Source organism: Saccopteryx bilineata, chromosome X, assembly GCF_036850765.1.
Source record: "Saccopteryx bilineata isolate mSacBil1 chromosome X, mSacBil1_pri_phased_curated, whole genome shotgun sequence".
Classification (NCBI taxonomy): domain Eukaryota; kingdom Metazoa; phylum Chordata; class Mammalia; order Chiroptera; family Emballonuridae; genus Saccopteryx; species Saccopteryx bilineata.
This window is the reverse complement of record NC_089502.1, coordinates 97,872,754-97,897,702: the sequence shown is the minus strand read 5'-3', so window position 1 is coordinate 97,897,702 and position 24,949 is coordinate 97,872,754. Positions and strand designations below refer to the sequence as shown.

Genomic DNA, 24,949 nt, shown 5'->3' with positions numbered 1-24,949 from the left:
TGAGACATTTTTTCTATGTATACCTTATTTATTCAGCCTAGTTGTAGTCTCTTATAGCTTCCACAAGTGGTTCTATCTCTTGTCTCTTTTTTAGCCTGTTAGCCACCGCATCTCTCCGCCTTTAGGGTCACACTGCCCACCCCCCTCTTCATTTCCATAGTTGGTGGCTTTTAATTTGTGAGCTGAGGAAAAGTTTACCATGATTATTAGAATTGGGGGTAAAGATAACAATGAATAGGCTCTTTTTTCTTTTTTGTATTTTTCTGAAGCTGGAAACGGGGAGAGACAGACAGACTCCCGCATGCGCCCAACCGGGATCCACCCAGCACGCCCACCAAGGGCGACGCTCTGCCCACCAGGGGGCGATGCTCTGCCCCTCCGGGGGGTCACTCTGCCGCTACCAGAGCCACTCTAGCGCCTGGGGCAGAGGCCAAGGAGCCATCCCCAGCGCCCGGGCCATCTTTGCTCCAATGGAGCCTTGGCTGCGGGAGGGGAAGAGAGAGACAGAGAGGAAGGAGGGGGGTGGAGAAGCAAATGGGCGCTTCTCCTATGTGCCCTGGCCGGGAATTGAACCCGGGTCCCCCGCACTTCAGACCGACGCTCTACCGCTGAGCCAACCGGCCAGGGCCAACAATGAATAGGCTCTTGAGGAAAGCCTGCAGCTCACATCATGAGTCAAATATGCTGGTTTTGAGATGGCTGGCGATGCTCTGCCCATCTGGGGCATCGCTTCTGTCACGACCAGAGCCACTCCGCCGCCCGAGGCAGAGGCCACGAAGCCATCCCCAGCGCCCGGGCCAACCCTGCTCCAATAGAGCCTCGGCTGCGGTAGGGGAAGAGAAAGACAGAGAGGAAGGAGAGGGGGAGGGGTGGAGAAGCAGATGGGCACCTCTCCTGTGTGCCCCCGCCGGGAATCGAACCCGGAACTTCTGCATGCCAGGCCAACACTCTACCACTGAGCCAACCGGCTAGGGCCTCCAAAGTGCTTTTGATGAAAATTCAATTGAGATACTACCAGTTTCAATCTAGACCCAATTTTACTGATATGTTTTATCTGTACCCAAGTTTAGATTTTACAAAATTTTAATCTGAATAAGGGTAAGAGTGAATCTAGTAGTGGTTGTGGGAGACATCCTTGAGTATCCTTTTACTCAGTATTTGGCCATATCCCCTGCTTTCACATTGCAAATTATTCCTCTCCCACCCTAACTCCCTCATAAAGCATGTGACCTAGCTTTAAACCAATCAGCATCACCTTCTCCCAGCCACAGTGATTAGTTCAGAGCTGGGCATGTGACCCATTTAGACCTAGTTAGTGTGAACTTCAAGGCTTATTGGAATTCTAGGAAAATAAAGATGCTAACTTCTTTCTGTTGGCTGTGAAATTGAAAGAATATCACCCCAGGAGTTCTTGGCAGCCACCTTCCATTAAGTTGCCTTTTATAAATGGATACATGTATAGACATAAGCAGAGCTGTACTGAAGAATAGAACATGGGCTTGATTACAACTTTGAGCTTTGGTATTCCTGTGTGTGGCCATGTCTGAAGCCAAATCTATCACTGGTCAATTAAGTTACTGTTGCAAGTTGGGTTCTCCAGAAGTAGTCATCAAAATGCAGTTTGGAATGCAAGATGTTTATAAGGGATCAACATCTGTAAAAGGAGGAGGAGGCAGGATTGGGCAGAGAGACAATGAAGCAGGTTTAACAAAGGCTCAATCTAGCAGTGATCTCTGGAACAAGTATTTCCTGTCATAGTTCAAATCTCAGGGTAGCCTTTTATTCTTTTGTCTTGCCTTGTCATTGAACGTAGGCTCAGAAAGGAGTCACTTTGAGGGAGGTGGGTCTTTGTACTTCTGGCAGCTCAGGAAGGAGCTGACAACCCAAAACTATATGGTGATGGTGTTCCCAGCAGCTGCACATCAATATTTTTAAGGTGGATATGGGAGGCACATCTCTGTGTCTAGCTAGTTATATCAGCATTATTATTATTATTATTATCATTACTATTTTGCGCTGAACTAGTTTGGGCTGAATTTTCTGTCACTTGCAGCAAAGATAGTTCAAATTAATAATGTAGTTATTTTGATAGTTGAAATCTCACTGTGATTTGAAAGAGTCAATTCTCTCAAAACCAGATAGTCCTTGGATTTAAGTATCTTAGTTTGAGATCTTGGGAAGGCATACGCACTTAAGCTTGACTTGGCATTAGGATTTAGGAATTGATAAAGTTGCTCTGGCTTAACTGGTCCCAATGCACTCTTTTCTTATTCTTCTGTGAAACACCTTGCTTCAGAATGTAGAAAGTGGAGCCCTCTGTCAATATTCTTTATTATTTCTAAGAGTCTATGTCTTCTACATAACTAAGGAGTGAAACAGTATGGTATATTAAAGATAGCCACAAATTCTTTGCCAATTCTCCCATCAAGCCCTGGAGTCTATCTTCCTACCCTTTAAAACTGGGCTGATCTTGTGACTTGCTTTGACCAGTGAAATAAACTGAATAATATTATGGGACTTTTTAGCCAAGACCTTAAAAGAAAATGGCAGCTTCTGCTTTCTTCTTCTTGGAGCCCAGCCGCCATGCCATAAATAAGTCTAAACTGGACTACTGAAGAGATAGGAGGCCTGAAGGCTGAGAGGCTATCTTAGTAGTTACAGCCCTGGCTGCCCTTAGAGGTTAAAGATCCCAGCTGAGCAAAGTTGCATAAGAGATTACATGGAAGACCAGCAGAAAAACTGCCTACTTGAATTGCAGCCATTCCACAGAATTGTGGAAAATAAATAAATAGTATTAATAATAATATTTTATTTTAAATTGTGGTAAGAAACCGAAAGATAGAATTTAACATCTTAAATTGTATAGTTCAGCAATGTTAAGTATATTGACGTTGTGAAACTGATTTCCAGAACTTTTTCATTTTGTAAAAATGAAACTCTACTTATTAAACAGCATCGACACTTACCCCTTCCTACAGCCCTCACAACTACCATTCTATTTTCTGTTTCTATAAATTTGACCACTCCAGATACATCTTATAAGTTGAATCATACAGTATTTGTCATTTTGTAACTGGCTTATTTCACTTAGCATAATGTCAGCAAGGTTTATCCATGTTGAATAAATAATTATTGTAAGCCACACAGTTTTGGGATGGTTTGTTTCACTTTAATAGAGAACTGATACAGATATAAGCCTATATGACAAGGTTTATTTTTCAAAAGAAAGAAACATTTTTCTTTATTCACTGAAGGGGTGGACTTACAGGAAAATTAAGTAAGCTTATTTTGATGACAGTTTGTAATATATTTCTTTAAAAAATGGATTGCATAATAGCATCTTGATTAGGAATCATTTCCCTCCAGCTTTATTGAGATACAATTGATATTTAACACTGTGTAAGTTTAAAGTGCACAATGTGATGATTTGATACATGTACACATTGCAAAATGATGACCACAATAAAATTAGGTAGTATCTCTATAACCTCACATAATTATCATTTTTTTGTGTGGGGGGGTGTTTGTGGTGAGAACATTTAAGATCTATTCTCTCAGCAACTTTTATTTATTTATTTATTTTTAATTTTAATTTTATTTATTTATTATTATTATTATTTTTTTACAGAGACAGAGAGAGAGTCAGAGAGAGGGATAAATAGGGACAGACAGACAGGAATGGAGAGAGATGAGGAGTTTTTCGTTAAGACATCTTAGTTGTTCATTGATTGCTTTCTCATATGTGCCTTGACCGTGGGCCTTCAGCAGACCGAGTAACCCTTTGCTCGAGCCAGCAACCTTGGATCCAAGCTGGTGAGCTTCTTTTTTTTTTTCCTCAAGCCAGATGACCCCACGCTCAAACTGGCGACCTCGGAGTCTCGAACCTGGTTCCTCGGCATCCCAGTCCGACACTCTATCCACTGCACCACCACAAGGTCAGGTCTCTCTCAGCAACTTTTAAACATATGGTACAGTATTGTTAACTATAGTCATTATGCTATATATTAGATATCCAGAACTTATTCATCTTATAACTAACTAGACATTTGTACTCTTTGACCAACATCCTCCCATTTCCCTCATTCCTCGTTCCTGGTGACCACCATTCTACTCTCTGTTTTTATGAGTTTGGTTTTTTAGATTTCACATTTAAGTGACCTCATATAGTATTTGTCTTTCTCTGTTTGATTTATTTCACTTAGCATAATGCCTTTAATGTCCATCCATGTTGTCCCAAATGGCAGGTTTTTTCGTGGCTGAATAATATCCCAGTGTACATCACATCTCCTTTATTCATTTATCCATTGACAAACACAGCCTGTTTTCATATCTTGGCTATTGTGAATAATGCTGCAATAAATATAAAAGTGCAGATAACTTTTTGGCATAATGGTTTTGTTTCCCTAGATAAATACTTGGAAGTAGGTTTGCTGGATCATATAATAGTTTAATTTTTAATTTTTTGAGGAATGCCCATACTGTTTTCTATAGTGGTTACACCAATTTCCATTCTACCAACAGTGCACAAGGGTTCCTTTTTCTCCATATCCTTGCTAACACTTGTTATATTTCTCTCTTTAAGTGAGAGGAGGAGAGATAGACAGATAGACTCCTGCTTGCACCCCCACTGGGATCCACCAGCAACCTTCATCTTGGGCCAATGCTTAAATCAACCAGGCTATTCTTAGTGCCTGATTCTGATGCTTGAACCTACCAAGCTATCCTTGGAGCTTGGGGCCGACACTCAAATCAATTGAGTCACTGGCTATGGGAGGAAAAAAGAGAGAGAAGGGGGAGAAGGGGGAAAAGAAGCAGATGGTCACTTCTCAAGTGTGCCCTGACTGGAGATTGAACCTGGGATATCTGTACACTGGGCCAACACTCTATCCACTTAGCAAACTGGCCAGGGCCATTTTCTCTTGTCTTTTTTTTTGCATTTATTTTCTCAGCTTTTATCTTTTATTTTTTTACTTTAAATATTTTGTTTCAATTATAGTTGAAATACAATATTATATTAATTTCGAGGATACAACCCAGTGATTAGACATTATGTAACTTCATAAGTGACCATCCCAATAAATCTTGTACCTATCTGACACCATACATAGTTGTTACAATACTATTGAGTGTATTCTTGATGCTGTACTTTACATCCCTGTTACTATTTTGTAACAATCAATTTGTACTTCTTAATTCCTTCACTTTTCACTCATCTACCCAAACCCTCTCCCATCTGGCAACTGTCAAAATGTTCTCCTTATCTGAGTCTTTTTCTGTTCTGCTTGTTTGTTTACTTATTTTTATTTAATTGTTTATAGATATGTATTTATTGCCATTTTATTATTTATACCTTTGATCCTTTTTTTCTTCTTCTTCTTAAAGAAGACCTTTTAACATTTCTATAATACTTGTTTTGTGGTGATGAACTTTTTAAACTTTTCCTTGTCTGGAAAACTCTTTATCTGTCCTTCAATTCTAATTGATAGCTTTGATGGGTAGAGTAGTCTTGGTTATAGGTTTTTGTTTTTCATCACTTTGAATATTTCATGCTAATCCCTTCTGGCCTGCTAAATTTCTGTTGAGAAATTAGCTGGCAGTCTTGTGGGAGCTTCCTTGTACGTAAATAACATTTTCTCTTGCTGTTTTAAAGATTCTCTCTTTATCTTTAACCTTTTGCATTTTAATTATGATGTGTCTTGGTGTGGTCCTCTTTGGATTCCTCTTGTTTGGGACTCTCTGTGCTTCCTGGACTTGTATGTCTATTTCCTTTACCAGGTTAAGGAAGTTTCCTGTTGTTGTTGTTATTATTATTATTAGTTTTTACATAGGTTTTCAATTTCTTGCTTCCTCTCTTCTCCTTATGGCATCTTCATAATATAAATGTTGTTATGCTTGAAGTTCTTCATATGCCAGAGGCTCTTCATACTATCCACATATTTTTGGATTCTTTTTTCTTTTTGCTGGTCTGATTGGGTGTTTTTGGCTTTCTTATTTTCCAAATTTCTAATTTAAACTTCTGCTTTATCTATTCCAGTATTTTTTTTTTTCATTTTTCTGAAGCTGGAAACAGGGAGAGACAGTCAGACAGACTCCCGCATGCGCCCGACCGGGATCCACCCAGCACGCCCACCAGGGGCGACGCTCTGCCCACCAGGGGGCGATGCTCTGCCCCTCCGGGGCGTCGCCATGTTGCGACCAGAGCCACTCTAGCGCCTGGGGCAGAGGCCACAGAGCCATCCCCAGCGCCCGGGCCATCTTTGCTCCAATGGAGCCTTGGCTGCGGGAGGGGAAGAGAGAGACAGAGAGGAAAGCGCGGCGGAGGGGTGGAGAAGCAAATGGGCGCCTCTCCTGTGTGCCCTGGCCGGGAATCGAACCCGGGTCCTCCGCACGCTAGGCCAACGCTCTACCGCTGAGCCAACCGGCCAGGGCTCTATTCCAGTATTGATTCCCTGTAATGTATATTTCATTTCTGCCTGGTTCTTTTTTATGTTTTCTTGTTTTATTTTTATGTTTCCAATATTTTAGTTGAAATTCTCACTGTTAATCTATGCTTCTCCTAAATTCATTGAGCTTCCTTATAACCAGTGCTTTGAACTCTGCATCTAGTAGATGGCTTGTCTCCATTTTGTTTAATTCTTTTTGTTCTGCATTTTTCTGAAGTGAGAAGCAGGGAGGCAGAGAGACAAACTCCTGCATGTGCCCGACCAGGATCCACCCGGCATGCCCACTAGGAGGCGATGCTCTGCCCATCTGGGCTAGTGCTCTACTGTAACCAGAGCCATTCTAGTGCCTGAGGCGGAGGCCATGGAGCCAACCTCAGCACCCGAGCCAACCTTGCTCCAATGGAGCCTTGGCTGCGGGAGGAAAGTAGAAAGATAGAAAGAAAGGAGAGGGGGAAGAGTGGAGAAGCAAATGGGGACACTTCTCCTGTGTGCCCTGGCTGGGAATCGAACCTGGGTCTTCGACGCACCAGGCTGATGCTCTGCCACTGAGTCAACTGGCCAAGGCCTGTTTAATTTTTTTCTGCAGTTTTGTTTCGTTCTTTCATTTGGGACACATTCATTTGTCTTCTCATTTTGCCAGGTTCCCTGTGTTTGTTTCTATGTATTAAGTAGGGCTGCTATGTCTCTCACACTTGGTAGAATGGCCTTATATAGTAGATATTCTGGTCTAGTGGCACACTTTCCCTGATCATCTGAGCTGTGCATTCCAGGTGTACTCCCCCTAGTGTAGGCTGTGTACACACTCTTGTAGTTGAGCCTTGATTGCTGTTGGAATGTCAATGAGAGGGATTTACCCCAAAGTCAATCAGCTGCAAGGTTTGGCTAAGATCACCATGGACATTAGCTGTACAGGGGCCCACTTCATGGAGCAGGACTTACTTCCACAGGACTTTTGTGTCTGCTGAGCTCATCTCTTGAGTATACTGCTTGTGGAGGTGGCTGGGTGGTATTTTGACAGGGTCTAAAGCAATCCACCAGGTGCAATGTCTCTGGGGCCTACCAGGAGGTGCAGGCCAATGCCAGCTGCTGCCTTTGTTGTGCCTGAGGCACTCAGTATGAGCTACAAAGCAATCTGCATATGGTTGACACTTGTGCTGGGTTTGGAGGTGCTTAGGAGAGACCAGCTGCCACTAGTGCTGGGCCTGGAGCTGCTTAGGTAGAGGTACGGGGCATACCAAGGTCAGATGTTGCTCATTTGGGGTTTGTGGACTTTTGAAAGATTTTAGAAAAGTCTGAGGTGTGAACCAAGAAAGGCCATTCAATGGAAAAGCCACTGGAAACGGCTTATCTGGGCTTGCAAGTTGGGTGGGGCAGGGTCTCAGGGAATCATCAGGGTGGGGTGAACAGTGATAGTCAAGTTGATGGAGACTCAGACATGGTCCTGGTGTGCTGGCTCTGTGGGGGGAGGCTTAGTAATGAACAATGAATGCCCTCTGCCAGCACCTGTTTTTGGGAGAAAGCTGTCCCTCCATCTCTGGTCCTGATGCCAGGCAATTCAGTTCTTCCCTGTAAGTCCCTAGCAGCCCTTGAGCTGCTGCCTCAGCACTGGAGCTCAGAGCCAGTGAGTCTAAGTAATTCTATATGTGGACCCTTTAAGAGAAACACCTGGGACTCCAGCAGTCCTCTGTCTCACTTGGCCACAATCCTTGTTGGTTTTTACATCCAGAATTTATAGGGACTTTTCTTTCTGGCACTGGAATACTTGACTGAGGGATCTGGTGTGGGGCTAGGACCACTCGCATTTCCCTGATAATTAGTGATATTGAGCATCTCTTCATGTACCTGATGGCCACTTGTGTATCTTCTTTGGAAAAAAATATCTTTTCAGTTCCTCTACCCATTTTTAAAATCATATCATTTGGGGCTTTGGCTATAGACTTAAAAAAATTCTTTATATGTCCCTAAAACAATAATCTCTTATCAGCTTGCAAATATTTTTTCCCATTCATTGGTTACCTCTTCATTTTGTTGATGGTTGCAGAAGCTTTTTAGTTTAATGTGGCCTCTGCCCATCAGACTCTGAACATCAAAGGGAAAGAATGTGCCTTTCATGTCTTAGTCCCAAGTACTGGAGGAAGTTCCTGGCACACAGCATATGTTTAATAAAATCCTGTCATTTCTTGCCTCCGCATCTTTTCATCTCTGTGTATTTGTTTGCTTATGCTGTCCCTCCACCTGTGATGCTTTTATCCACATCTCCCCAAGTCCAAATTATACTATTTTATATAATTCACCCAAAAAATAATCTTTTGAAGTAAAATTTCTCTGATTGTCCCAGCTAAAAGTAGCCTTTATTTCCTTTGAATGTCCATTGTACTTAAATATGTAGCTCACTTACTGGATTTTGGTTTTCACATTGCCCAGTATTCAAACCTTCTACTTCTGTTATTCATCCTATACATTTTTGGCAGGCCCTACCTTCCACTGCAAAAATCTGAAAATCTAGTGCTTGTTTTGCATGCTCCCTTGCAGCCAGCAGGCTGGCACATGACCTAGAGGCTGAGCCAACGTTATACATCTGCCTGTTACTTTGTGTTGAAAGCTGGAGAGATAAAGAATTAACAGTAGTGAGAAACCTGTCTGGAGGTGGTGGTGATGGCAGCAGTAACACCCAGTTTCCAGGGCGTCAGTGTCAAGGAGATGCCAGGACTCCAATCTAAACTGCAGCCTCCAGGAGTCACAGGAAACAGCAAGGGTGCTCCTGCCAGTATGGTTTGTGGGCACAGTTTGGCCTGTTCTTCTGGATGCTTTGCTTCCCTTGGTCCCTGCCCATTTCTGAGTGTGATGTTTCAGCCTTGGCAATGGTTCTGTGAGAAGCTTGAGTCTGTGGCTGGAGCAGAAGAAACCTGACTTGTAAAGAATGGTAAGGTCCTTGATGGTAGGGCTCTGACTTTGTGATTTCACTAATATGACTACAGAGGTTTATACACAGGAGAAATTCATTGTTTTTCATGAGTAAATGAAAAAATGGTAATTGTTATATATAGGGATAGCAGTTATTTATAGCTTTCTTTTCCATTTGTTAGCCTTTTGTATTTTTCATCAATATCAATTTTCCTGGATATATGGATACCTTCAACACACTCCATATTTAAAGAAAAGTCTTTAATTACTGAAGTTGATTTCATTAAATTATAATGCCCACTATAAATTATCGTGCATATATATGATTGATCTCAGCGAGTTGAGAGAGGTACTTTGATAACAGTTCTATGATCTGTTTGATTAATATGAGAAAGGAGGAAACTTGGGCAGAGAAGCATTTTTTCCAGGGCTGATCCTACAGTCACCCACACATAACCAAGTAAAAGGTTACACATGAAGAAGTGATGTTGTATGTGAACCCATGTGCATGCATTTCATTGTAAACATGGCTTTACACCACGCTGAGAATATACATTGATTCCAGTGCACAGATGGTAGAAGAAGTTTATCTCTGTCAATTTAAACAAAACTAAAAGATGAAAAGATTCAAAAATAATAACTTGGATATAAGATTTCCTGTTTTGTTCTTATTTATTTATTTTTTAATATTCTAGTAAGAAAAAAACATTCAAAGGACACCCATAAAAGTGTAAAGTTACAGCACTTGTGCTAGTCTATGCCTATTATGCAGAAACCTCTCTGAGGTATCTAAGCTATGAAAATCCTCCAGGTACCTATTTTTACCTGAAATCAGGTCCGTCAGAGAGCCCATTATATACAATTCAATGATGGTTAGAAAATAGAATAGAGACCATCTCTGTTTTGTTCTGGCTCATTATTTCCTGTGTTTCACTTGCATCTCTGCAGCACTTCCCTCTTTTTCCAGGCCTGGCTAATGCTTCAAGTAATTGTAGACACATTTTCCTCTCCTGGCTTTGAAACATCATGGAACATGATTGCTTTGGGAAAATTCAGTATGGTTTTATTCTTATTGCTTGTCTTTTTGTCAAAAAAGGGGGGGACAGGATAAAGCTCTCTAGCTTCCATTTTAGTCAGAAAAAAATCCAGCTCTTTTACAGAAATGCATACGATTTCGCCTGGGGAAGATGATTTAAAAATCTCTCTTCTTTTATTCCTGAGCTCCTTTCAAAATACACTATATCAATTAAAAATTTTTTAGACCAGTGGCTGTCTCATAGAGCTTTCTTTCTTTTTTTAAAATTTTTATTTATTTATTTTTTACAGAGACAGAGAGTGAGTCAGAGAGAGGGATAGACAGGGACAGACAGACAGGAATGGAGAGAGATGAGAAGCATCAATCATTAGTTTTTTGTTTTTTTAAAAGGATTTATCTTTATTTATTTATTTATTTATTTATTTGTATTTTTCTGAAGTTGGAAACGGGGAAGCAGTCAGACAGACTCCCGTATGCACCCGACTGGGATCCACCCGGCATGCCCACCAGGGAGCGATTGCTCTGTTGCAATGAGAGCCATTCTAGCGCCTGAGGCAGAGGCCATAGAGCCACCCCCCAGAGCCTGGGGTCCAACTTTGCTCCAATGGAGCCCTGGCTGTGGGAGGAGAAGAGAGAGATAGGAAGGAGAGGGGGAGGGGTGGAGAAGCAGATGGGCGCTTCTCCTGTGTGCCCTGGCCGGGAATTGAACCCCAGACTTCTGCACGCCAGGCCGACGCTCTACCACTGAGCCAACCGGCCAGGGCACATAGAGCTTTCTTAATGATGGAAATGTTCCAAAATTCTAGCTGTTCAATACATTAGTCACTAGATACATGTGGCTATTGAGGACTTGAAATTTAGCTAGTATGAATAAAGCACTGAAAATTTAATTTTATCTACTTTTAATTAAAATTAATTTTTTAATACCCACATGTGGCTACTGTATCATATAACTAGTAGCTAGCCCAGGGCTGATAAAGCCATGTGGTTATATTTTCAATTGCAATTCTTGCCATATGATTACACTGGTATCCTTAGCATGCAGGCCTCCATTCTCATGTTCCTGGTCTTGTGGCTGCCAAGGACTGCCATACCTCAGCTATCATATCTGTATTCCAGCAGGAAAAAGGAGAAAGAAGAGGAAGAGACACTAGGGTTGATCTTTATATATCATATGGCTACTCTTAGCTGTAATGGAGATTGGAAAGTGGAGTTTTTAGTTTATACAGTCTCTATAGTAGAAGTAGGCAAAGAGAAAATAGAGGTTGTTTATTGCAGCATTGTTTACAATAACCAAGATCTGTAAACAGCCCAAGTGTCCATCAGTGGATGAGTGGATTAAAAAGTTGTGGTACACAATGAAATATTATGCAGCCATGAAAAAGAAGGAAATCTTACCTTTTGTGATGGCATGGATGGACCTGGAGATTATTATGCTAAGTGAAATAAGCCAGGTAGAGAAAGACAAATATCATATGATCTCACTTATATGTGGAATCTACAGAACAAAGTGGACTGAGGAATGGAATAGAGGCAGAGATGGGGTCACAGGGACCAGTGGGACAGCTGTCAGAGGGAAGGGGGATGAGGGGATGGGATCAGAGAAGGTGAAGGGATTAGTAAAATTATATATACATAACACAGAGATATAGATAACAGCACAGCAAATCCCAGAGGGAAGGGGGGAGGGGTTAGGGGGAGGGAGGCAAAGGGGTATAAATAGGGACATAGGGGTAGGGGTGAGGGTGCTATAATCAGTGGGACACTTGAATCCATGTTAACACAATAAATTAAAACTAATAATAAATAAAAAGGAAATAAAGTTTGGGTCAGCCAATCTATGATGTCTGCCTGAACACTAAAGAATTATCAGGCCCTCATGGATTACTAAGAAAATATAAACATGCTTTAAAGAAAAATAGCTGATTATCTGTCTGGCAAGGGGGCAAGAAGGCAGCTGGTAGCTACTCAGGTGATCCCAGTGTGAAAATAATTATGCCCATTTTCATTTTATGAAATCTAAAAGATTTAAATTCAGAAAGGTTAAACAATCTTATGTCTAAAATCATACAGATAATATCTTTAAGAGAAGGGGTTTTCAGCCTTGGTTGAGGAGTTGAATTACCTGGGGAGGTTTTAAAATTCCCAATGTCTGGGCTACACCTTTGACCAATTAATTCATTCTCAAGTGCAGGGGGCGTAGAGTGCAGCTAAGGTTGAAGACTGTGTTCTTATTACTTATTGCTGCATAACAAAGTACTCCAGGACTTTGTACTTTTAAAAAAACACCATTTTCTTATGGTTTACTTTGATGATTTTCTCTTCCACGTGGTATTGACAGTGATCACTCCACGCTGTTCAGCAAGCAGATGTACTGGTCTGGAGGTCAAAGATGGATCTACCCATATGCCTGTCACCTTGATGGAAATTGTTCTTCAGAGACTGGCTTCATTTGAAACTATTAACTAGAGTAACTACATGTGGCTTCTTCTGCACTGGGGCCTGATGATAGTTGCACTTCTTACATTGTAGCTTAGAGTTCTGAGAAAGAATATTTTAGTACATAAGGTAGAATATTTTCAGCCTTGGAAATCACATAATATCATTTGTGCCATGCTCTATTGGTCAAGGTTGTCATTAGCTCACCTAGCTTCAAGGGGAGGGACATAGACTATTCTTATCTTAGTCCAATCAGGCTGCTATAACAAAATATCACAGATTGGGTAGCTTATTGAAACATTTATTTCTCACAGTTCTGGAGTCTGGGAAATGCAAGATCAAGGCACTAGTATAGTCATATTCTGGTAAGGGTCCATTCCCTGGTTCATAACCAGTGACTTCCTGCTGTATCCTTGCATAGTAAAAGGGGTGAGGGGAGCTATCTGGATTCTCTTTTATAAGGCACTAATTCCATTCATGAGAGCTCTACCCTCATGACTTAAGCACCTTCCAAAGGCCCTACCTCCCTACCTCTTAATACCATTGTTTTGGGCAATTAACATTTCAACATATAAACTTTGGGGGGACACAAACATTCAGACCATAGCACTCCCCAAGTCTCAATGGGAAGAAAGTCAAATAATTTCTTGGAATGTTTTAAAACCACCATATACTGTTACAAAGCAGTGGTTATCAAACTTGATGTGCATTTGTATCCCTTGGGGTGCCTGTTGAAATGCATATTTGGACTCATGTCTGGGATGGAGCCCAAGAGTCTATAGGGAGACACCAATGTTTCTGGTCCGTGAACCACACTTTGAGTAGCAAGAGTATAAGAGGACTCAAAACTCAAGCTGGAAGGGGGAGAAGAAGATGGTTGCTTCTCCTGTGTGCCCTAATTAGGAATCAAACCAGGGATATCCATACACCAGGCTGACACTCTGAACCACTGGCCAGGGCCAGAAAAAATATTTTTATAAATTCAGTGTAGCCTAACTGTTCATACAGTTTGCAGTAGCATAATATCCTAGATCTTCATGTTCACTGACTCACTCACCCAGAGCGACTTTCAGCCCTGCAAGCTCCATTCATGGTGAAGGAATGGGATCCTACTCTTTCAATAAATCACACAGCCAATGATGCTCAGATAAAAGCGAGAAAATTGCAAGTGAGGACACCAATCAAGAAGCAATATGGAAATATCTTAAATAAAAGTTTTATTGGTTTTTATCAGGCTGCAGTATAATGTCATGAAAGGATTCGTTGTGAGGAAAATGTCAATCACAGCTTGAAGACCTTGCTTTGGAAGAAACTAATGAGGAAGCAATTGAAAGTTACTTCAATGAGACAATCAAGCACTGAATGAACAGCTCCTGACAGCAAACAAGAGAATGAGATTACGGCCCTGGCCAGTTTGCTCAGTGCTAGAGCGTCGGACTGGCATGCGGGAGTCCCAGGTTCAATTCCCAGCCAGGGCACACAGGAGAAGTGCCCATCTGCTTCTCCACCCCTCCCCCTCTCCTTCCTCTCTGTCTCTCTCTTCCCCTTCCGCAGCCAAGGCTCCATTGGAGCAAAGTTGGCCCAGGCACTGGGGATGGCTCTGTGGCCTCTGCCTCAGGCACTAGAATGGCTCTGGTTGCAACAGTGCAATGCCCCAGATGGGCATAGCATCACCCCCTGGTGGGCATGCCGGGTGGATCCCGATCATGTGCATGCGGGAGTCTGTCTGACTGCCTCCCCGTTTCCAACTTCAGAAAAATACAAAAAAAAAATAAAGAGAATGAGATTAAACAGAGGAAGCTGGGAAATCAAGGAACCCCTCTAAGACCTCTCTGGGGCTGGAGGAGTTGGCCACTTTTGGTGCAACAAACAAGAGAGAGACTGTATAGAGAAGACTAAAGAACCATGGGAGTTCTTTGAAGACTAAGGAAATTCTCCACAGTCAGAGGAGTTGGATGATCACAATCTTCTTAGCAGTGGAGTATTGCTTAAAACTGAGACTATCTTCAAAGCAGCTGTGACACTCAGACTTTAGGTTACAACCTACTGCTTCACTTTTCACTGGAAGCCATGCAAAGCAGTATGTGGCAGGGAGAATTGTGAGCCATCCAGCCAGCATTAACCTGCTTCATGATCTTATACTATGCCTGCTTCTTTGCTGAGGATGCTTTTGTTACCAAGAAAGAACACAACTGAGAAATATGCATGATAGGATTTGGTCACCGAGAATCATACTTGGACCAAAGTTGATATCGGGAATGAAAGGGGTGGTCACTGATTAAAACTAGATAGAAGAAAGCCATAAGTCAAGCAACAGGAGTACTCAACTGATAATTGGTTCAACTACTATGAAACTTTCTTGAGCTGTTGTTGTGAGTCGGGGGCACAGAGAGAGAGATCAGCAGACGAAATCATCGTGGACTAGCAAAGGACCACCACTCACTCAGGCACAAACTTGAGTTTGTACTGTGTCCTATTTTTATTCACAAGACTTCAAAAAGCTTGTTTACTGAGAAATTGGCATAACATCAAGCAAAACTTTTACTTAAAGATACATGGAGTACACCTGCATGATAGCTTAATAACAATATAATATCAAAAGGCATTAATTGCTATTGCTTCTATGGTTCCCACAACATTCCTCTCTTTATCTCAAGGGATAACCTTGAAAGGAACAGAAATCTTATGAGAATGTTTTACTGAGAAAAAGCCCAGAAACTGCCTTCAGTCACATAGACCTGTTTTAGTGACCCATCTTCAAGTCATAAAACAATTCTCTTGGCAAAACATTCTTTTCTTGTTGGCTGTGTTCCCATCCAAGGCCATGCAATGGGTTATTCTACTACATTGAACTGTAAATACAGGATTTGAAAAAGACATGGAAATAGATGTAAACAAAGAAGAAGGTGAAACTTGGTTCCAGGGTGAAGATGTTAATGTCCACTTACATGGTCACTTATTCTTCAACAGTGGTCCTTATTTTTTCAGCATTATGAAAATGTCCTAAAACAAAATAGGATTGACTATGTTTATGAAAAGACTGGCACCAAATAAAGTATGACCAGTATAAATTTGTGAGTTAAAATAAATTTTAATATACCTAGTACTGTAATTGGTAAATATTATTTTAATACCAAATGAGCTTTTGAATAGAGTTGGTTATATGGCACTTAGGTTAGTCCTTGTATGAAATAAGAATTAAGCCAACTTGAAATATTTCTCAAGATAAATGGAGACAAGGAGGAAGAAAATAGCTCATAAGCACTTATGATATTCAAGCCATTGTGCTAGGCACTTTATTGAACAAAACAATCTCTTTTTTTTTGTATTTTTCTGAAGCTGGAAACGGGGAGAGACAGACAGACTCCCGCATGCGCCCACCTGGATCCACCCAGCACGCCCACCAGGGGTGACGCTCTTCCCCTCTGGGGCATCACTCTGCCATGACCAGAGCCACTCTAGTGCCTGGGGCAGAGGCCAAGGAACCATCCCCAGCACCCGGGCCATCTTTGCTCCAATGGAGCCTTGGCTGCGGGAGGGGAAGAGAGAGACAGAGAGGAAGGAGGGGGGGTGGAGAAGCAAATGGGCACTTCTCCTATGTGTCCTGGCCGGGAATCGAACTCGGGTCCCCCGCACGCCAGGCCGATGCTCTACTGCTGAGCCAACCGGCCAGGGCGAACAAAACGATCTCTTGAATTTGAATATGTACATGTCATGTTTTATCATTTTAGCTGGGAACATTACTGTATTCTAACAAATAAGATTATAGCAAGACAATTTTGAAAAAGAGTTTAGAGTAAAAAAGTAAATGTTCAGATCAAATTAAAAACATTTAAGCAAAAAAAAAAGAGAAATTATTAAAAAAACCAAAGAAATACTCAAGCAGGTCAGCTATGTCTTTCTGACTATACCACACCACTCAGAATCCAGTCCTCATTGCTTTTGTGCGTGTGTATGTAATAAGTAATAAGAGTTGTAAAAGGAAGCTCTTGTCCCCACAACCCTCAATAAAAAGGTCAAAATATCAAATCAGGTTCAAGTGGTGAGCAAGAAACAGCAATTGAGTTTTTAGTAAGAACTTATGGTTTTCTTAAGTGGTCTCTATCATTTAACTGAGCATTTTTCTTGGACAGGCTGGGCCCTGGATCACCTAGGTTCTGATTCTGGCTTTGCCACCAATTACCTGTGCAGGCATAGCTAAATTATCTTTATCTCTCAGTTTTCTTATCTGTAAAATTAGGTAGATACAAATCTTCCCTAAGTCCCTTTCAGCTCAAACTAGCTCTACCATCCAGTTACCCTTGTTTCTCTGAAAGTGTAAGTTTATTTCAGAAGTGTAACCAAAGAGACAAGATAGCATATTCTGAGGGAATTTGTTTTGGTTTGCCCTCCTGTTTCAGGTGCATCCATTGCCTCAGAAGCACCTGCCCCAGCTTCAGTCTTGGCCAGAACACTGCAAAGTCAGTCCTAATACTTCCCGAGCACAGCCTCTTACCATGATAGTACAGCCGTAGGTCTTCCAACCACTGAATTAGGACACCAAATTTTTATAAGGACAAAAATTTCTCCAATCAAAATATTTAACCTCTAATATAATGGGTAATTAAGTTTCTGTTGTGATAATGCTGTGTAATGAACAATCCCAAAGTTCAGTGGCTTACACAAGCATTTATTTCTCACTCACAGGACTCAGGTTTGATTTGGGAAGTTCTGAATCAGGCTGCAGGACAAGTTCAGATCTGCTCTTTAACTTTGATGACAGCAGCTACATGGGTCATGTTCTTTACATGGTGATGGCAGAGACACAATATGCCAGGTTAAACCAAGCAAACACATTTAGAGCCTCTGCTCATGTCATGTCCACTATTGTCCCACTGACCAAACCAAATCACATGATCAACACTAAAGCCCATGGAGCAAGGAAATGTACTCTACCTACTTTACTAGGAATCCCTGCAATGTCACAAAACAAAGGGTGTGGAGATATAATCTTAATAAGGGGAGGGACTAAAGAGTGGGAACAATAGTTCATTATACTAAAATGGGGCAGAGATTTTTTTCTCTCCAATGTTTTACTATGAAAAATTTTCAAACACAGAAACTTTAAAACAAATTTAGTAAATACCCATATATTCTCAACCAAGATTCTATAATTAATATTTTACTATACTTGATTTATCACATTAAGTATCTCTTCAACTTTTTATCCATTCATCAATCTTATTTTTGATGCATTTCAGCATAACTTGTATACATCAGTGACATTTCTTTTTAAATACTTAAGCATACATAAGGTTAACTAGAATTATCATATTGTTTATGATACTATTGTTTCCTTTGAGGTAACATTTACACAGGAAAATGCATAGCAAGTCTTAAGTTGATTAGTCCACGAATTTTGACAAATGCATACACCTGTGTAACCCACACTGTGCAAGATTCAGAACATTATTTATCACCCCAAAAGTTCCCTTGGGATGTGGTTTTTAATTAAAATTTTTTATTATTTTTTGGGATGTGGTTTTTAAAAAGTCTTCTTTCTCATCTACAAATTTATCAACTGCAGATCCACATAATGTAGTCTAAAAATTGCCCCACTATTAAGCAGAATACATAGGAATGAACAGAAATATAAGGTCTACTGGAAAGCTCTGTCCGTTTTTGGAATAAAACAAAGTACAAATTTTTCTTACCGTCAATAAACTTTATTAAATAATATAATTGCCATTATTATTAATGATTTCTTGCCAGCGTAAGGGCAATTTGTATATCCTATTTTTGAAAAATGTTTTATCTTTTGATGCGAAAAATTGAACCAGTGCTTATTTGATATCTTCTTCATTTTTGAATTTTTTTCCCTTCAAAAAATTTTGTAAGGACAAAAAGAAGTGATAGTTGGAGGATGCTAAGTCCGGGGAATATGGTGGATGCGACAGACATGCTTCTGTAGCATTTCTTCCTTGTTGAAATTCGTAAAAATTACAGTGGCGTAAATGAACTTTATCAGTAGCCCTGGGTACACAATTGCTTCACACATAAGACTAATGTGAATCAACTTTGTTTTAGTTAATTTGCTATGTCAGTATGTATGCATTAAGTGATAAAAATAGAGAGGCACACATGCGCCAGATAAACATGTGCTTACATGTCGAAACATTGTGATAGAAACGGACAGAACTTTCCGGTAGACCTTATACAATGCTGACAGGACACAATGCTGTTCTTCCTGGGGTACCCTGGGGATGTGGCCAGAATTAGAGAGTGCTCATAGAAGGAGGGTATTCATTTGTTTTATTTTTTTTTCTGAGAGCCTCCAGAGCTGCTGCCACTGCATGAAACCTCTGTGTGAATTACAAAAATGGTCACCCGCTGGATAGGTGTAGCTCTTTTCACTTAGCTTGGGGAACCCAGAGGACTTTTGTACAAATTAGAAAAAAAAATTCTCTTTCCTGAATGGAAGTATCCCCGACCAGTGTGCAGGGTAGGTGAGCAGGAAGGGCTGGATGTTAGTCCTGGTTAACTTGCTATCCCCTTTGCATGCACTCTTGAAAACAACCTACATAACCAGACATGACTGCTAGGTGACTGCTATGTACCAGGCCCTGTGTGCTAGGTGGTTGCGAGACTGGTGAGAAAAGCAGACATGATTTCTGACCTCAAAGAGCTTGCATTCAATTGAGACCAACTTACATTTCAGAGATGAATGATCTATTCAGCAGCAACAGTGCAATAACACCATTTAGCAATATGGACACATAATTGATATGTGAACTGTCTACAGTTGGTAAAGACACTGAAAATCCTTGAAGTCCAGGTATAATAAGAAAACACGAATTCTGACATTGTTGAACTGAAGTCCAATAAGACTAAGACAGAAGCACTTCCTTAATCACATCCTCAGGCAGAGACTTTTTTTTAATTCAGTGAGAGGAGGGGATGCACCCCGACTGGGGTCTACCCAGAAAGCCCACTAGGGGGAGATGCTCTGCCCATCTGGGGTGTTGCTCCATTGTTCAGCAACCGAGCTCTTCTTAGAGCCTGAGGTAGAGGCCATAGAGCCATCCTCAGCACCTGCGGTCAACTCACTCCAATTGAGCCATGGCTGCAGGAGGGGGAGAGAGAGAGAGGAAGAGAAGTGAGAGGGAGAGCGGTGGAGAACCAAATGTGCACTTCTCCTGTGTACCTTGACCAGAAATTGAAACCAGGACATCCACATGGTAGGCCAACACTCTACCCTGAGCCAACTAGCTAGGGCCAAGAGACATTTTTGACTAATTCTTTCTACTTACTTTATCTATGAAGTCCCAAGTTGGAAGAATCACTTCCAAGGGTAGTTCCCATAAAGGAGCCCAGTAAATTTTGTACACATGTGAAGCACTCAGTGTGAGAAAATACAGAGTAGGGACATCATGGGAAAAAGAATGCATGACCCTTTACTGTAATCAGGTATAATAAATAAATAATAAGTAATAATATTAATAATAAGATAAACAAATATGATGGCTAAACAAAATGTGCTTATATAATAGGTTTGGCCAATCTGTGACCTCTGAGGTCTGTTGATAGAAGTGCATATGTGGTGCGACTGACTATCAATGAGACCAGGTAAGTGTCAGCAACACCTGTTATGAAACAGGTTATAGCCTTGTAGGTAAAGCCATTCTTACCTTGGAGTGGAATATATTACTCATGTTCTGGGTGGTAGTATCTTAAATAAGTTAAAGCATAAGAATTATCTAGAGGAAGTTATGCTGTCATATCAGTTACAATTAAGTTTGGCTGCAAACAACACCACCCTCCCCATAACAAATAACAAGAAAGAATTTTCTTTTCCATTTCTCTCAGTTAAAGAAAATCTGGAGATGGCCTATGAATGACATAGTATCTTTCGGTTGTCACTGGGGACTCAGTTCCTTGTCTTATTGCCCTACTGCACTAGTGCATGGCTTCCATCTTCAAAGTCATCTCAAGGTTCGAATTGGCAGGTAGTGCTACAGCCATCTAGCCTGTGTTTCAGGCTGGAAGAAAGAAAAAAAGAAGAAAGATAAAAAGTCATATATTGTTAAAGATCATACCTGGAAGACACACCTAATGCTTTCACTCACATTTTGCTAAACAGAACTTAGTCTCATGGCCATACCTTACTGTAAGGGAGACTGGGAAATATAGATTTTGGTTTTTTTTTAGTTGGGTACATTGATTAGGTTTCAATTACTATGAAAATAAAAGATAGAAGAAGGCAGTATTAAAGAATTACTAGTTATCTCTGCTTCAGTTGCAAATAAGTGATTCTTATTAAAACTACCACTGCCAAGATGGGTTTGTAGGATCTGAAGAATAAATGCTGTACAAAGATTATTTGCACAAGGCTAGTCTTATTTCAGAAGAAAGCAAGAGAAATTCACATAACATAAAATTAACTATATTTTAAGAGCAATTCAGTACATTCAAAATGTTGTGCAACCTTATCACCTTTACCAAGTTCCAAAACATTTTCATCATCCAAAAAGAAAACCCCAAATTCATTAAGCAGTTGTTCCCAATTCTCCTTTTCTCCCAGACTCTGGTAACCATCAATCTGTGTTCTGTTTCTATAGTTTAATTTATTCTGCATAATTCACATGAATAGAATCACATAATCAGTGATTTTCATGTCTGGTTTTTTTCACTTGGCATAAAGTTTTCAAAGATCATCCATAATATAGCATGTATCAGTACATTTATGAGCTGCATAATGACATTTCAGTCAATATACGCTGGTGGTCTCATAAGATTATAATGGAGCCAAAAAATTTCTATCATCTAGTGAACACTATAGCTATTGTGATGTCATAGTGCAATGCATTATTCACATGTTTGTGCTGATGATGATGTAAACAAACCTATGCGCTGCCAGTTGTATAAAAGTATAGCACATACCATTAGAGTACATAATACTTAATAATGATAATAAATGACTATATTACTGGTTTATGTATTTACTATACTATACTTTTTATTGTTGCTTTACTCCCTTATAAATAGAAAGAGTGTGCTCCTCTGTCTATAAAAAAAGTTTACTGTAAAATGGTATTTAAAACAGTATGCTATAAAGCAGTATGTAAAACAGTATGCTGTAAAAAAGTGTTATGTGGCAACAGACTCATACATCTTGTGTGTCCCGCACCTTTTGATTGCATCATTTCTCTTGTGCTTGATTTAATGTTGTGTTGTTTTGTACACTAACATGCTGTATAGGCTTGTAGCCTAGGAGCAATAGGCTATACCATAGAGCCTAGATGTGTAGTAGGCTATGTCATCTAGGTTTGTGGAAGTTCACTGTATGATGTTTGCACAATGATGAAATTGCTTAACAATGTATTTCTGAGAACGTTAACCCCATTGTTAAGTGATGCACGACTGAACTTCATTCTTTTTTTATGGCTGAATACAGGCGGAGAATCCTCCTTAGCAGGTGCATACCAGCCCTCTATGCCACATTCTAAACAAAGGCCCTAACAAATATCGGTTGCCTTACAATTGAGTATAACATTCTTAAACAGGCTTGTCAAGGCAGATGTTTGTATTAGTACCAAGATTTTGGCATAAGTACCCTCTTCATAGTTAATGAATTCTTGATTTTTTTAAAAAAAATCAGTAGGCTCACGCTTGCACTAAGCCAGCTGTGACAAACCTATTCTTCATTTTCCCAGTCTCTCTTACATTCAAGAGGTGACCACTTAAGTTGGGCAATGAGACCCAAGTAGAATTCTGCTAGGCCTCATGGAGATACACCTAAGAAAGATCTTGCTTTCTTGATAAAAGGGGAGAGACTGCAAAAGAAAATAATTATAACTAAAAGTATTAACAAAGTAAAAATTAAAATGGGAAGGATAAAAGTTGCAGGGGCCCTTTTCTCATCTTTCTGTTCTAAACCCAAACTTGATGGTTGGAGCTGCAGTACTTCTTTCTCAGTCATAAAGACTTGGCTATATGGAGATGCAGGCCACACATTCTTCAGGCATTGAACCTGTACTAGCACCTTCCTATGCAGACAACTCTTGTTATATGAGTAAGGTAAATTCATTTTTGTTTCAGCCATTGTGAGACAGGTTTTTCTGCTACTTATAATGAAAGTATTTCTAATAAATAGCTGATTGGTTTCCCATATATGTAATAGGCAGAGGTTTACAGCTGCTATGCAAAGAAGGATATATTTGGAAGGGGCTCCTAATGTATACTCTGGCTAACCTCTGACTAGAGTCTAAGGCAGGGGTCCCCAAACTTTTTACACAGGGGGCCACTTCACTGTCCCTCAGACTGTTGGAGGGCCAGACTATAAAAAAACTATAAACAAATCCCTATACACACCACACATATCTTATTTTAAAGTAAAAAAAAAAAAAAAAAACCCAAAAAACCAAATGGGAACAAATACAATATTTAAAATGAAGAACAAGTAAATTTAAATCAACAAACTGACCAGTATTTCAATGGGAACTATGGACCTGCTTTTGGCTAATGAGATGGTCAATGTCTGGATCCATATTTGTCACTGCTAGCCGTAACAAGTGATATGACGCGCTTCCGGAGCCGTGCTGCATGTGTCCCGTGTCACCGGAAGTAGTACTGTACGTGAGTGAAACTGCACTTTACAGCGCCGCCACATACAATACTCCTCTCACTGACCACCAATGAAAGAGGTGCCCCTTCCAGAAGTGTGGCGGGGGCCAGATAAATGGCCTCAGGGGACCGTAGTTTGGGGACCCCTGGTCTAAGGCAGCACTTTCCTAACATGGCTACTGAATTATAAACAGATAGTCTGTGTGGGTTTGTACAGGCATGAAGGCAACAATGCCTGGGTCTTCCTCTGTCTTTCTGTCCCTCTTGCATTAAGAAAAGGATCGTCGGCCCTGGCCGGTTGGCTCAGCGGTAGAGCGTTGGCCTAGCGTGCGGAGGACCCGGGTTCGATTCCCGGCCAGGGCACACAGGAGAAGCGCCCATTTGCTTCTCCACCCCTCCGCCGCGCTTTCCCTCTCTGTTTCTCTCTTCCCCTCCCACAGCCAAGGCTCCATTGGAGCAAAGATGGCCTGGGCGCTGGGGATGGGTCTGTGGCCTCTGCCCCAGGCGCTAGAGTGGCTCTGGTCGCAACATGGCGACACCCAGGATGGGCAGAGCGTCGCCCCCTGGTGGGCAGAGCGTCGCCCCTGGTGGGCGTGCCGGGTGGATCCCAGTCGGGCGCATGCGGGAGTCTGTCTGACTGTCTCTCCCTGTTTCCAGCTTCAGAAAAATGAAAAAAAAAAAAAAAAAAAGGATCGTCTATTTATACCTGTGATAGTAAAACATTCACGAAGATTCCTCAGGGGCCTTTTGACCTTAGATGTCATCAACTCACAGAGTGTGGCACTGCAGTGGGAGCCCTGGATGAAGGCCCAAATTTGGAGAATGCTAAAAGGAGCTAAAATGTGTAATGCCTACATTTTGCTTAATGTAGTGAGATAGGAGCAGGCGGAAAGAAGGGCCAAACCTGAGTTGTTAATAAAAGCTTTAAGGAATATATTGAGCTCATAATAAGCTCTTTTAAAACATCTTGCTAATAAAGACATTCTCTCCAGCATTTGCTTAAATATTTTCAAATTACATTAAGATAATAAAAAAAATCTGGAGAGTTCCCAAGACTTTGCTTAAATGACTCACATTTAGAGGAATCTCAATGTGTATAATGAGAAGCATAAAACAAAACTATAAGTGCTTAGAAATGACTTTCCTTTTGTTCTAGAGAATATGAACTGAGATTATGTTTTGAAATTGAGTAGGGAGGAATTTTAATCTTTGGAAATATAACAAAGAATGAAGAACTCTGATTTGGGGATGTTCAAATAAGTGAAAAAACCCCAAGCCATGTCTTTTATATTTATAATTACTTTTAATCTAATTTGGAAGATGTTATAGGGGTGTGACAACATTAAATATATAAAAGACATTTAAAATCTTTTAGTTTCCTAGGACTGCACTGAACTTTATACAAGTTTACTAACAGATCAAGTAAGTGGATCTTGCCATATCACAGAAACACAGCAACAAAAGCAATGAGGAGGCAGAAAATTTATCAGACAAAAGGAAGTCATAGCAAAAAAGGTATTAATTC

The 24,949-nt window shown here is 40.7% G+C and overlaps 1 non-coding gene across 1 annotated transcript; it reads right to left on the bottom strand.

Moving 5' to 3' along the window:
- Window positions 1-552: 552 nt before the first annotated feature.
- TRNAF-GAA (transfer RNA phenylalanine (anticodon GAA)) lies at window positions 553-628 on the bottom strand. Its single transcript has one exon. It is a non-coding gene; the product is annotated as a tRNA-Phe (tRNA).
- Window positions 629-24,949: the final 24,321 nt, after the last annotated feature.